Genomic DNA, 12,158 nt, shown 5'->3' on the forward strand with positions numbered 1-12,158 from the left:
CAAATACTGCTGAGTTGGGGAGCGGAGTATGGTGGCGAATGGCTGGAAGCTGGAATATGGGGAATGGTAGGCATGATAATGGAGAGCTTTCCTAAATGGTGGCTATGAGCTAATAGAAACAAGAAATTACCCAAAGTAGGCTGATGGGCGTTGTGTCGTGAGAGTCAATGACAAAAATATTTCCTGGAGACAAAGAAGGCAACTGGGGAAGCAGCTGGAATGAACTTATAGTCCTTTCAGATTTACATATGAGTTGGAAGCCCTGACTTCTTACCCACTTAGCTCCTTGCCCATGATGCTTTGAAAGTATTTCCCCTTCATTGGTTCTCATTGCCATCTCTCCTCTGGTTTGGGTTCCCTCTTCCAGGCCATAGAAGTCCCCATCAGTGGCTTCGAGCTGGAGGATGATCAATAACAAAATTAGAGTTGGAAGGGATCTCAAAGACTATCTTGATCAGAACATCCTACTGCAAATAGGAAAGGAGGAAATAGAGGAAGTCCCTGAACTCACTGTTGAAGTAGAGTGGGGAAAAACTCCAGACACCACTGATGCACACCATGATTAGGATTTTTAATACTAATATCTTAGAAGGGCAGCTAGGTGGCTCAGTGGATAAAAAACCTGGCCTGGAGATGGGGTTTCCTGGGTTCAAATCTGACCTCAGACACTTCCTAGCTGTGAGACCCTGGAACAAGGAAGTCACTTAACCTCAACTACCTAACTTTTATTACTCTTCTGTCTTGGAACCCACACTTATTATGGATTCTAAGAAAGAAGTTCGGGGTTTAGAATAAATACCTTAGGTCCAAAGTTAGTGTATTTATTTGAAGGCAGAAAAGTGGTAAGGAGAGTTTCAAGGTAAGAAGAACAGTAAGGTCTAGGCAATGGGGGTTAAGTGACTTGCCCAGGGTCACAGAGCTATGATATTTATGATTTGCTTATGATATTTACTTATGAGGACAAATTTGAACCCAGGACCTCCTATCTCTAGGTCTGGCTCACTATTCACCGAGCCACCTGGCTGTTCCGCTCTGCACCAATTATGAATGGTATTTGTAGAGCTCTCTGAAATTTGGGAAGCCCTTTACGTGCATCATCCCATTTTAGCTTCACAGCAACCCCATGAGGAAGGTACCACAGGCAGGCATTATTGTCCCCAATGGCTCTTAGCTTTAGAACTAAAGGAGACCTCAGAGATCATCTAGTTCAATGCCCTTACTTTATAGATGAGGAAACTGAGGCTCAGAAAGGAGAACTGACTCATTTAGAGTTACCCAGCCAGCAAGTATCACAAGATAGATTTGGACCCAGTTCTTCTTGACTGCAATATGTATCTCTAATTCTTTATACCATGCCTCTAAAAAACCAATAAACCAAGCTCCTTTCCTAGGCCAGTCTTTTCCTCTCTAATTTTTTAGTTAGAAAATCTGCAGCGTAATCATAGCTGCTGCCAGCTGTCTCTACTTTTCTCCCTCAAAGTAAGGTCCAAAGTTAGCAAAACAGCAGACATGGGTGTACATGCTTCTGTGGATCCCCAAGGCTATATGAGGTCATGCTTTGGCTGAGCCTCTTCTCTATAGGCCCTGCCTCACACTCCCTTGTCCAATAGCCTTTCACAGAATTCTATTTCTATCACTCAGCAGACGTGACATCCTCTCACTATGTCAGAGATCCACCCTAAATGATCAAAAGTGAAAACAAAGACCAGTTTTCCTTCATTCTGCCCATTTCCCCAGCTTCATTGCCTTAGAGAAACCTGTTTCCTCCCATAAGAATGAACTCTGTCAGTGTCTAGAATTTTGAGTCCCTCAACAATAACCACAGAGAGCCTCCAAGTTATTGAAGATGGGCCCTCCCCTTCCTCCCTGCTCCATGATTCTGCCTGTTTTGACTGGTGAGGGAACATCCACATGCCTTCAGATTTGTCTGTGTGATTCATCAGAAACCATTCCCTGCCAAACCAGTTGGTGAATGTCTAACACTCCATCCTTCCTATCCCAATTCTCCTTGAAATCGCAGGTCCTTGGCATGTTGACCTAGCCTCGGCAAAGTAGACAGAAGTATCCTCTTTTTGAAAAAATAAAAACAAAAACCCAAACCTTATCTTTTGTCTTAGAATCAATACTGTGTATTGGTTCCAAAGCAGAAGAGTGGTAAGGGCTAGGCAATGGGGGTTAAGTGACTTATCCAGGGTCACACAGTTAGGAAGTATCTGAGGCCAGATTTGAACTCAGGAACTCCCATCTCCCTAACTTTCAATGCACCGAACTACTTGGCTGCCCCTGATATTAATCTTCTTAAAGCAAAAGACTGAGTGTATTGGGAAAAGATAGTATATCAGAATAGAACACTGGTCTTGGAGTCCAGAAGACTTGGGTTCAAATTTTGCTTATGATATTTACTGAGGCCCTGGGCAAATTACTTCACCTCTACCCCTCAGTTTCCTTATCTATAAAATGGAGATAGTAATAATGGTATTGACCTTACAGGATTGCTGGGAGGATCAGATGAGCTGATGTATGAAAATCACTTTGCCAACCTCCAAGTATAATATCAACTTCAAATATCATGACACAGTGGAAAGAGCATTGACTCTAAGAGTCAGAGGACCTGGGTTCAAATCCTGCCTCTGAAATGAATTCCTTTTGTGACTTGGGCAAGTCACATCTCCCTGATTCCAGTTTCCTCATCTGTGAGATGAGGAGGTTGGACTGATTGGTTTCTGAGATCCTCTCTAGCTCTAAATAATAACAATAATAGCTAGCCTTTAAATAGAGATTTATGGTTTGCAAAAGTATTTTATAGATATTAGCTCATTTGGTCTTTACCACAACCCTGGGAGGTAGGTCCTATTATTATCCCCATATTACAGATAAAGAAACTGAGGCCAAAAAAAGTTTCAAAACTTGCCTCTGATACAAGATTTAAACTCCAGGCTTCCTGACTCCAAATCCTAGTTTACCAATTATACTCCTTATAATCTTAGAAATATTGCTTTTTCACTGTTTTAAATGTATACTAGGAAAAGATAATGGGGTTGCTTATTTGTCAAAGGCAACAGGTGGGCAGCCTGAATGCTCTACCTACATTCTCTCAATGTCAGAAGAAAGAAGAAACATGTGGACTGGACCCTCTGTGGAGAACATTTAAAAAAAAAACATGGGCAGGGGCAGTTAGGTAGATTTCTCGATAAAGAGCCAGACCTGGAATCAAGAGGACCTGGGTTCAAATTTGGCCTCAGACATTTGCTGGCTATGTGACTCTGAGCAAGTCATTTAAGCCCATTTGCCTAGCTCTTGCCCTTCTGTTTCAGAGTTGTTACTAAGGCAGAAAGTAAGAGTTTGTTTTTTTAAAGCATTAATGACTCATCACAGCTTATAGGTTAAAATACAAATTCCTCAGACTGTTATAATTCAGATCCCAAGACCTGGGGCACTGATCTGTACCAATGAGGAAAGAGTTCCATTCCAATTGGCCTAGGGCAGTGATGGTGAACCTTTTCGAGCCCAAGTGCCCTAAATGCAACCCTCATGCAGTATGTGAGCCCCTGTGAAGATTGGATTTAGCTATTTCCTGTTTGTAACAATGAAGATACTTAGTTTAACAAAATCAGGAATGTCTTGGGAACTCTGAATTACTCCACCCTACTTAGACCATACTTCAGGGGAAGATAAAGTTGTAATCTCCTGATTGAACAATGAAGGTACTTAGTTCTCACCTTATAGTGAAGCTACAACTTTAAGCTAAGTCTATTTTTAGATCTTAATACAAAAAGGTGTTAAGTAACTATAAAGGTTAAATTAATCACAAAAAGGTCAAGTAACTCACAAAAGGTGAACTTAACAAAGGAGTGTTAAGTAACTCTAAAGATATAATCAAATCAAAGAAGATGAGAACTAAAACTATGAGAACTATGTGCAGTCCTGGAGAAAAGCCTTTGATATGATTGGTAGATGTGAAAATTTAGAGGAGGAGACACAAGGGTGAAAGGTATATATATATAGGATTTTTGCTCTCTCCGGCACCTTATTGGCGGTGAAGAGTTAGCTGAGAGCAGCGTGCCGAGCCTTCTGGCATCTTAGCGTGACTACAAGCTATTTGTCCGGTTTGGTGGTGAATTTCTGGTTGAGTTTCCTCCTTTACTTTTCCAACTTTATCCCCTTAGAAGCCTCTAATCTTCTTCAGAGACCTAGAGGTGGGAATTTTAAACTCCCCCTGGCACAGGCCAGGCAGGATATCCCCTATATCCCCTTCCCTCCTTCTCCTTAAATTCCTTCCCTCTATATTAATTAAGTTACCATAAATTTCCAAACTGACTTGAGTATTTTATTTGGGATTTTCCCCGGTGACCAATTAAATCTAAATTTTAAGTCACAACCCTAAAATTATCTTAACACCCCCAACTTACCCCAGACAGGGGAGGGAGGAAGGGTTCCCACTGGGCTGTTGGACAGAGGAGAGTGTGATGGGAGAAATGTCCTCAGGCATAATGGGGGGGGGAACAGGAAAAGCCTCCTCTGGCATGTGTTCCATAGGTGTGCCAATACAAGTCTAGGGTCTGGTTGGATTACACTGCATTGAAGGCCCTTTAGAATTGAACTCCAACCTATGTTTTTCAGTCTTTCCTCTACTCAAGTTCATATACTCAACATGCCAGCCAAACTGAGCTCCTAGCTATTTCCTGACCTCCAGCCCCCTGACCTTTTGTCTCTTATCTCAATGAATTTGTACCTGGAACACACTCATTACACATCTCAGCCTGTGAAAAAACTTCTCTCTTCTCTCAAGGCCCTCTCTTCCATCAAGCCTATTCTCCTAATTATCCCTAAAGTCATCTTAACCTAATTTCATATAGCAAAGCTCAGATGACTCTGAAGAGGCTTGGGATGATCAGAAGCAGCATCATTTGTTACAAATTTATTCATTTCTATTTAATTTGGTTTTTTTGCTTCTCAACATTGAGATTGTTCTATTGGTAACGCCTTCCCTGGAAATCTTTCTGCTCTGCATTTCATCAGCATGGTATAGACACAACAAACTTCTCTGGACTCCATTGCCGGTGCTGGAAGAGAATGATCTCTTAGACACCTTCCAGGATGCTCACACTAATTAGTTGCTTAGGCAAACCTCTTGGCTGCAGTCAAGGCAAGTGCAGAGATAAATATCTCAGATATTCTTACAAGAGTACAAATGTCTGCAATGATAGAAAAGTAGGATAAAAAATTGACCCAGGGCTTGATTGGCAGCTTGTATCTTAGCTTTGTCCAACCAGTCATTTAACTCTATTCTTTGAGCCTAACCTGATAAAGACACTCAAAGATATTGTGAATTATTTGTGACCTTCTCCCCAGTCTGAGCTATTTAAGGCTAATTAGTATGCAATTAGTCATAATCACAATAGCTGACTTTTATAGAATGCTGTTAAGGTTTACAAAATACCTTGTATCCATGGGCAGGTAGATAGTACAGTGGACAGGGTGCTAAGCCTGGAGTCAGGAATACTTATCTTCCCGAGTTCAAATCTGGCCTCCGACACTTAATTGCTGTGCATCCCTGGGCAAGTCAATTAACCCTGTTTGCCTCTGTTTCCTCATCTCAGAAATGAGTTAGAGAAGGAGATGACAAATTACAACAGAATCTGTGCCAAGAAAATCCCAAATGGGGTCACAAAGAATTGGACCTGACTGAAACTGAAATGTCTGAATAACAACAACATAAAAGCAAGTTTCTATAATTCACATCAACTATATTTACATCAGAATGAAAAAAGAAACAATCTTGAAAACAGGAAAACCTGAGAAAACCTGTCAGGTCATTCCTGTGATAAATGCATGCATGCTACATGACTCTGGACAAGTCTCTTGATGTCCCAATGCTCCAGGTAACTCTCTCAAACCCTTACCTTCTGTCTTAGAATCAATACAGGGTTACATAGTTAGAAAGTATCTGAGGCCAGATTCAAACTCAGGACCTCCTGTCTCTAGGTCTGGTTCTCAGTCCATTGAGCCACCCAGCTGCCTCGTCCATATGACTTAAGACTATATTTTGTTTCTGAGATACCACACTTAGCAGACTGTCCAATATGGCAACAAAGGAAAATAATAAATGTTAGAGGGGATGTGGCAAAATTGGGACATTAATACATTGCTGGTGGAATTGTGAATTGATCTAACCATTCTGGAATGCAATTTGGAACTATGTCCAAAGGTTAGGGTTAGACTGTCTGTCCTTTGATCCAACCATACCACTGCTGGGTTTGTACCCCCAAGAGATTTTTTAAATGTCTGTATAAAAATATTTATAGCTCTGCTTAAAAAAAAAAAACAAACCTTACCTTCTGTCTTAGAATCAATACCATGTATTAGTTCTAAGGCAGAAGAGTGGTAAGGACTAGGCAATGGGGATCAAGTGACTTGCCCAGGGTCACACAGCTGGGAAGTGTCTGAGGCCAGATGTGAACCTAGGACCTCCCATCTCTAGGCCTGGCGCTCAATCCACTGAGCCACCTAGCTGCCCCCCTATAGTTGTGCTTTTTGTGGTGGCAAAAAAATGGAAAATGAGGAGGTATCCATCTATTGGGGAATGGCCAAATTGTGGCATATGATGGTGATGGGATACTTCTTTGCTGTAAGTAATGATGAACTGCTTGATTTCTACATGAATTGGAAAGACCTCCAAGAACTGATGCAGAGTGAGAGGAGCAGAACCAGGTGAACACTGTACACAGAGACTGATACATTGTAGCACAATTAAATATAACTGACTGCTACTAGCAGCAATGCAATGACCCAAGACAATCCAGAGGGACTCAGGAGAAACAATGTATCCACATCCAGAGGAAGAACTGTGGAAGCAGAAACTCAGAAGAAAAACAAAGAATCAATCACATGGTCCTATGGGTATATGATCCGGGTTTTGGTTTTAAAAGATGACTTACAAATATGAATAACATGGAAATTGGTTTTGAGCAATAATACATGTATAACTCAATGAAATTTCTTGTCAGCTCTGGGGAGGGGGATGGAAGAAGGGAAAGAGAGAACATGAATCATATAACCATGGAAAAATATTCTAAATCAATCAATCATTCAATTAAAAAAAACCTATAGATTGCTTGGACAGGTAGGTGGCTCTATGGATAGAAAGTGAGGCCTGGAGTCAGGAGGTCCTGGGTTCAAATGTGACCTTAGACACTTTGTAACTGTGTGTCCCTGTGCAAGTAACTTGATTGTCTAGCTCTTACCAATTAACTAGCCTTTTTCTTGGAACCAATACTTAGTATCAATTTAAAGACAGAAGGTAAGGGGTTTTGGGGTGTGTGTGTTTTTTTTTAAAGATTATAGGTTGCTGACCTGTAGAAGGTGCTGCCCTGACCAGAAAAGGTCCTACTCTGTGCTGGCAGAGGGAATTTCCTCATCTTGGAGTTGTGTGAGTTATCCCTTAAATCACAATTCTAGTCTCTATCCCTTTACATATATCATCTCATTGATTCATAGATTTATTGATTAGTATGGGGCAAGGCCAGCCGGAATTTGGACAAGTTCATTACCAATTTAGCCACAAATTGGCAGACATTTAGGCCAGGGTAGCTCTTGACCTCGATTGTTTGAAGTAAAGTAGTTAAGAGAAACCCATTCCTTCCTATCTTAAGATACTTCCCCAGACAGCCCATTGCACTTTGAATAATGCCAGTGTTGGGGAAATTTTTTGCCTCTGGCAAGTCTAAATTTTCCCCTCAATTTGCTCCTGGTTTTGCCTTTTGGAGTGAAGAAAAACTTAATTCTTCCCCCACTGAGATAGCCCTTTAAATACTTGAAGACAGCTGCCATGTTCCCCTGGAGATGGCCTGTCCAATCATGGTTTGATAGGTTGGATCCAGACTGTGAAGGGGCATAAATTCTAGACCAAACAGTCTACATCTTATCCATGGACAACGGTGGGAAAATGGAAGGCTTTTGATTGGGGAAGATGGTCAGACGTGCATTGGGAAGATTATTTTTCAAATGTGTAAAAGAAGGATTCAATTAAAGTAGAAAATGAGCCACCCTCTCTTCCTTCAAGCAATATTCTATATTCATCCTGTTATTAAACGCTCTTTCTAAATCCTCCCTAGTGTCTTAGAAGGGATGGAATTTAATCCAACTGGTCGTACCAGAATGCAATAAAGCAAAGCCTACCACTCAGCAGGCTCTATATCTTTATTGTCCACAACATCATTAAAACCTTTGTGAACCTTGGCTCCTGGATTCGAAGTAAGCCCTTGCCACTAACCATCCCTTTTATCAAATATCAAATAACTAAACCTTTTTCCTATCTACCAGACCTCTGGTTCCATGGAGCAGATCTGCAGCTCCTCTGGTCTCAGGGTGATTTAGATAAAAGGGGCTTCACAAGATCATAAATTCAGAATTGTGAGAGTCCATGGAGTTCCTCATCATGGCAAGAGTTTGATAAAGAAATTTGCTGCATGAACCAATAGAGGGTAAGCTCCTTGAGGACAGGAAGTTTCATTTTTAATCTTCTTTCTAATCTTGTCCATTTTAGTCTTTAATTTTAGGTATTTAATAAACTTGGTATATTGAATAAAATAATAAATATAATATATAATAATAAATATATATAATAATAAAATAATAATACATAATAATAAAAAACAAAAAATAAATATAATAATAAAATAAATTAAATTATATAAATAAATAAAATAAAATAAAATTGAACTTTTAAAATATACTACCTTTTGTCTTAGTATTGAATCTAAATCAGAAGAGCAGCAAGGGCTAGGCAATCTGAGTTAAGTGACTTGTTCAGGGCCACACAGCTAGAAAGTGTCTGAGGTCAGATTTGAACCCAGGACCTCCCAACTCCAGGACTAGAGCTCTCTATCATTATGCTACCTAGCTGTTCCTGAACTGAATTGAATTTGAAGAGAATGTATGGAAAGAACAGGCCATAAAGCTGTTGGGACATAAATCAAAGAGTCAGAATTACAGTAATGTGTCAAGTAAGGTACATGCCAGGAAATGCCTATAAGAACTAGACCCTGAGCTCCGTGATGAAGCCTTGTTTCCTAAGTTTGCTCTGGGCTTTCATTCCCCTCCCTATACTGAAAGGCCCTGGCTCCATGAGGCAAGCCCAGGCAGCTTTCTCATTTTCCTAGGAAGCCAGAGTCTATCTGTCAGCATCTAACCCGCTCCGTGTATCACAAGTCTTGATTTGGGTTTCGCCTCCCCCTCCTCTGTCTTTAATATCTATTTATTTACTTCCCAAATAGAGCAATTCAATCCCACGTAGACAGCTGCTCGCTCATAAAGATGGCTCAGAGAGGAAACATGTCTCAGGTTTTCTCCTGAGCACAATTTTCTGTCTGGGGTTGAATAGGTGGACTAATGGGACCAAAAGGGGCCACAAGAGATTACCCAGACACAGCCAGAGAACTGGGCAATAGCATCTGAGCCCAGAAATGCTCTGGAATCCGCCAGAAGCCCAGGTGCCTGCTTGCCTAGCTGAAGTTGCTCCAGAGTGATCCTGGATGTATTTTCAGTAAATATATCTTGTGCCTGCGTCCCCACGTGCTTGGCTGGGGATTTATTCTGAAGAAGTGTTATGCTTACTGAGCTGGGTACGGGTTCTTTCTTGCCACTAGAATGGAAGTTCCTTGAGGGGAGGAACTACTGTTTTTCCCTTGGTATTCCAAGTGCCTAGAACATAGGAGACACTTACTAATGCTTGTTAAATTGAACTGAATTCAGATGCATATATATATATATATTCCATTGCTTTTAAAAATATCTCCTCTGGGGGGCAGCTGGGTAGCTCAGTGGATGGAGCACCAAGCCTAGAGATGGGAGATCCTGGGTTCAAATCTGGCCTCAGACACTTCCTAGCTGTTTGACCCTGGGCAAGTCACTTGATCCCCATTGCCTAGCCCTTACCATTCTTCTGCCTTGGAACCAATACCCACAATTGATTCTAAGACTGAAGGTGAGGGTTTAAAAAAATAGAAAATTTTTAAAAGTGTTTCACTTATAAAAGGAAAATAAGACATCTATGAGACCTAAAAATACAGCCCTGGGAAGGGCAGCTCTCATACTTAGAAATGAAGTCAGTGTCATGATATAAACAAGTCATTATTAGATGGCGAGACAGAGATGGGAACAAACACCATAGACGACTGCCAACGTTTGGAATCTAATAAATGCAGCGATGAAAAGGAATGCCAGGATGACTTTATGTGGTGCCTTGGCTTAGTTAAAAAGTACAGCTCCAACTGTTAGATCACAGGCACATTTTCTCTCTTCCCTTTGCTTCTGGGATATGATCCACACCCCATGGATGTTATACTTTCAAGCTTTTGGACTCTGTTGGAGCCAAAATGGGCACAGTTGGTCTTTCTTAGAGAACTCTGAAAAGGATCACCGATGCCTTCAAAATGGACAGAGTAAGCCATCAGAATCATCTCAAGAGGGAGAGAGTCCAACTAAGACAAGGTAAAAGATTCCTGGGAATTTGGAGCCCATGGGGGCTGGGGAGGAGCAGGAGGCAGTGAAAGGAATACTGAAGACCCAGAAGACATATTGGGTCTGAAGTAGCCTTTTCTCCAGAGTCAGGAAGACCTGGGTTCAAATCTGGTCTCTGATATATAATGTCTGTGTGACCCCTGCTGAAACACTTAACTTCTTGGGATCCCAGAGAATTCTCTAAAACTAGCTAACAAAACAATTGCCAATCTGTATTGGCAGGGGATACCCTCAATGGAAACCCCTGGGCCAATGCCTGATACCTTTGGTCCAGAGAAAAAATGGGGTTAATTATCTGTGCAGTTCCCTCATTGGGTTAGGGAAGTGTGATTTTTTGTTTGTTTGTTTGTTTTAATCTTATGGCATTATATCAATATGAGTTGTTATTTCCTGTATGACCTTGGGCATGTCTCTTGCCTTTAGTGAAATCGAAAGGTTTGTAGATATCCATTGGTGTCAAACTCAAATAAAATTAGGACTAATGTACATAACAATGCCTAGAGGGCCACATCTTCACTTGCTCTTTTTTTAAAAAATCATGTTAGGGGTAAAATTATGGGTTTTTGACCAATATATTATACTGATGGTCACCAGGGATTAATTCAAATCCCAATAAAAATACTCAAGTCAATTTTGACATTTTATGGAGGTTTAATTAATATAGAGGGAAGGAATTAAGAAGAAGAGAGAAAGGGGTACAAAATTTCTCTGGCCTAACCTAAAGGTTCAGAGACCTCAGCCACAAGGCCTCCTCCAAGATTAAAACTAGCTCAGCTTCCAGCCATGAGGCCTCCTCTGAGATGAGGGACCTCCTAGGAGGATAGCATTTTAGGAAAGGTAAAGGAAAAAAGGGAATCAGCCTAAACTCTGAGAGAGCTCATGGAAGACTCCTTACCTGACCCTCACTAAGACACCAAGATGCCGTGATGAGCCATACCATTAGTCGAACCCAATGTCTCTGAAAGAGAGACCCCTGAGCTCAACGCCTCTGCTGCCAAAGAGAGCCTGGCAAGAGGAAGTGACACGAATATATAGACCTTTTTTTACATCACTTCCTGTGTCTCACATGTACCAATGGTAGCTTAAGCTTGACTTAGGACAGCCCAGGGGTCTGTCAGTTGTTTCTTATTCATCATTTGCTAGCACATGCCTGTCACAAGCCATCCTTCTCAACACTTAATCCTTAAGTAGGGGTGTATACATTCCTGATTGCTAGACTAAGCAGGGTAGAGTAAATCCAAAATTCACAATCATTACCTTCTGCCTGTGTAGAGGGAATTTTATCCCCTCCCCCTCCTGGATTGCTGACTGGTCCATCCCAAAGATATTAGTTTTAATCTAGCATGTCTTAGAATCTATACTAAGTCTTGGTTCCAAGGCAGAAGAGTGGTAAGAGCTAGGCAATTGGGGTTAAGTTACTTGCTCAAGTTCAACACAGCTAAGAAATGTCTAAGGTCAGATTTGAGCCCAGGACCTCCCATTTCCAAGGGTGGCTCTTTATCTACTGAGCCATGTAGCTGCTCCTTGATGTAGTCTTAAAATAGAATGTTGTCAAATATTTTATTATATTTTAATTTCTTTTGCTAGATATTTCTCAATTACAGTTTCCTCTGGTTCAAATTGTACTCAGGAGTATT

The sequence above is a fragment of the Monodelphis domestica genome, chromosome 5 (assembly GCF_027887165.1).
Source record: "Monodelphis domestica isolate mMonDom1 chromosome 5, mMonDom1.pri, whole genome shotgun sequence".
Taxonomy (NCBI): Eukaryota; Metazoa; Chordata; class Mammalia; order Didelphimorphia; family Didelphidae; genus Monodelphis; species Monodelphis domestica.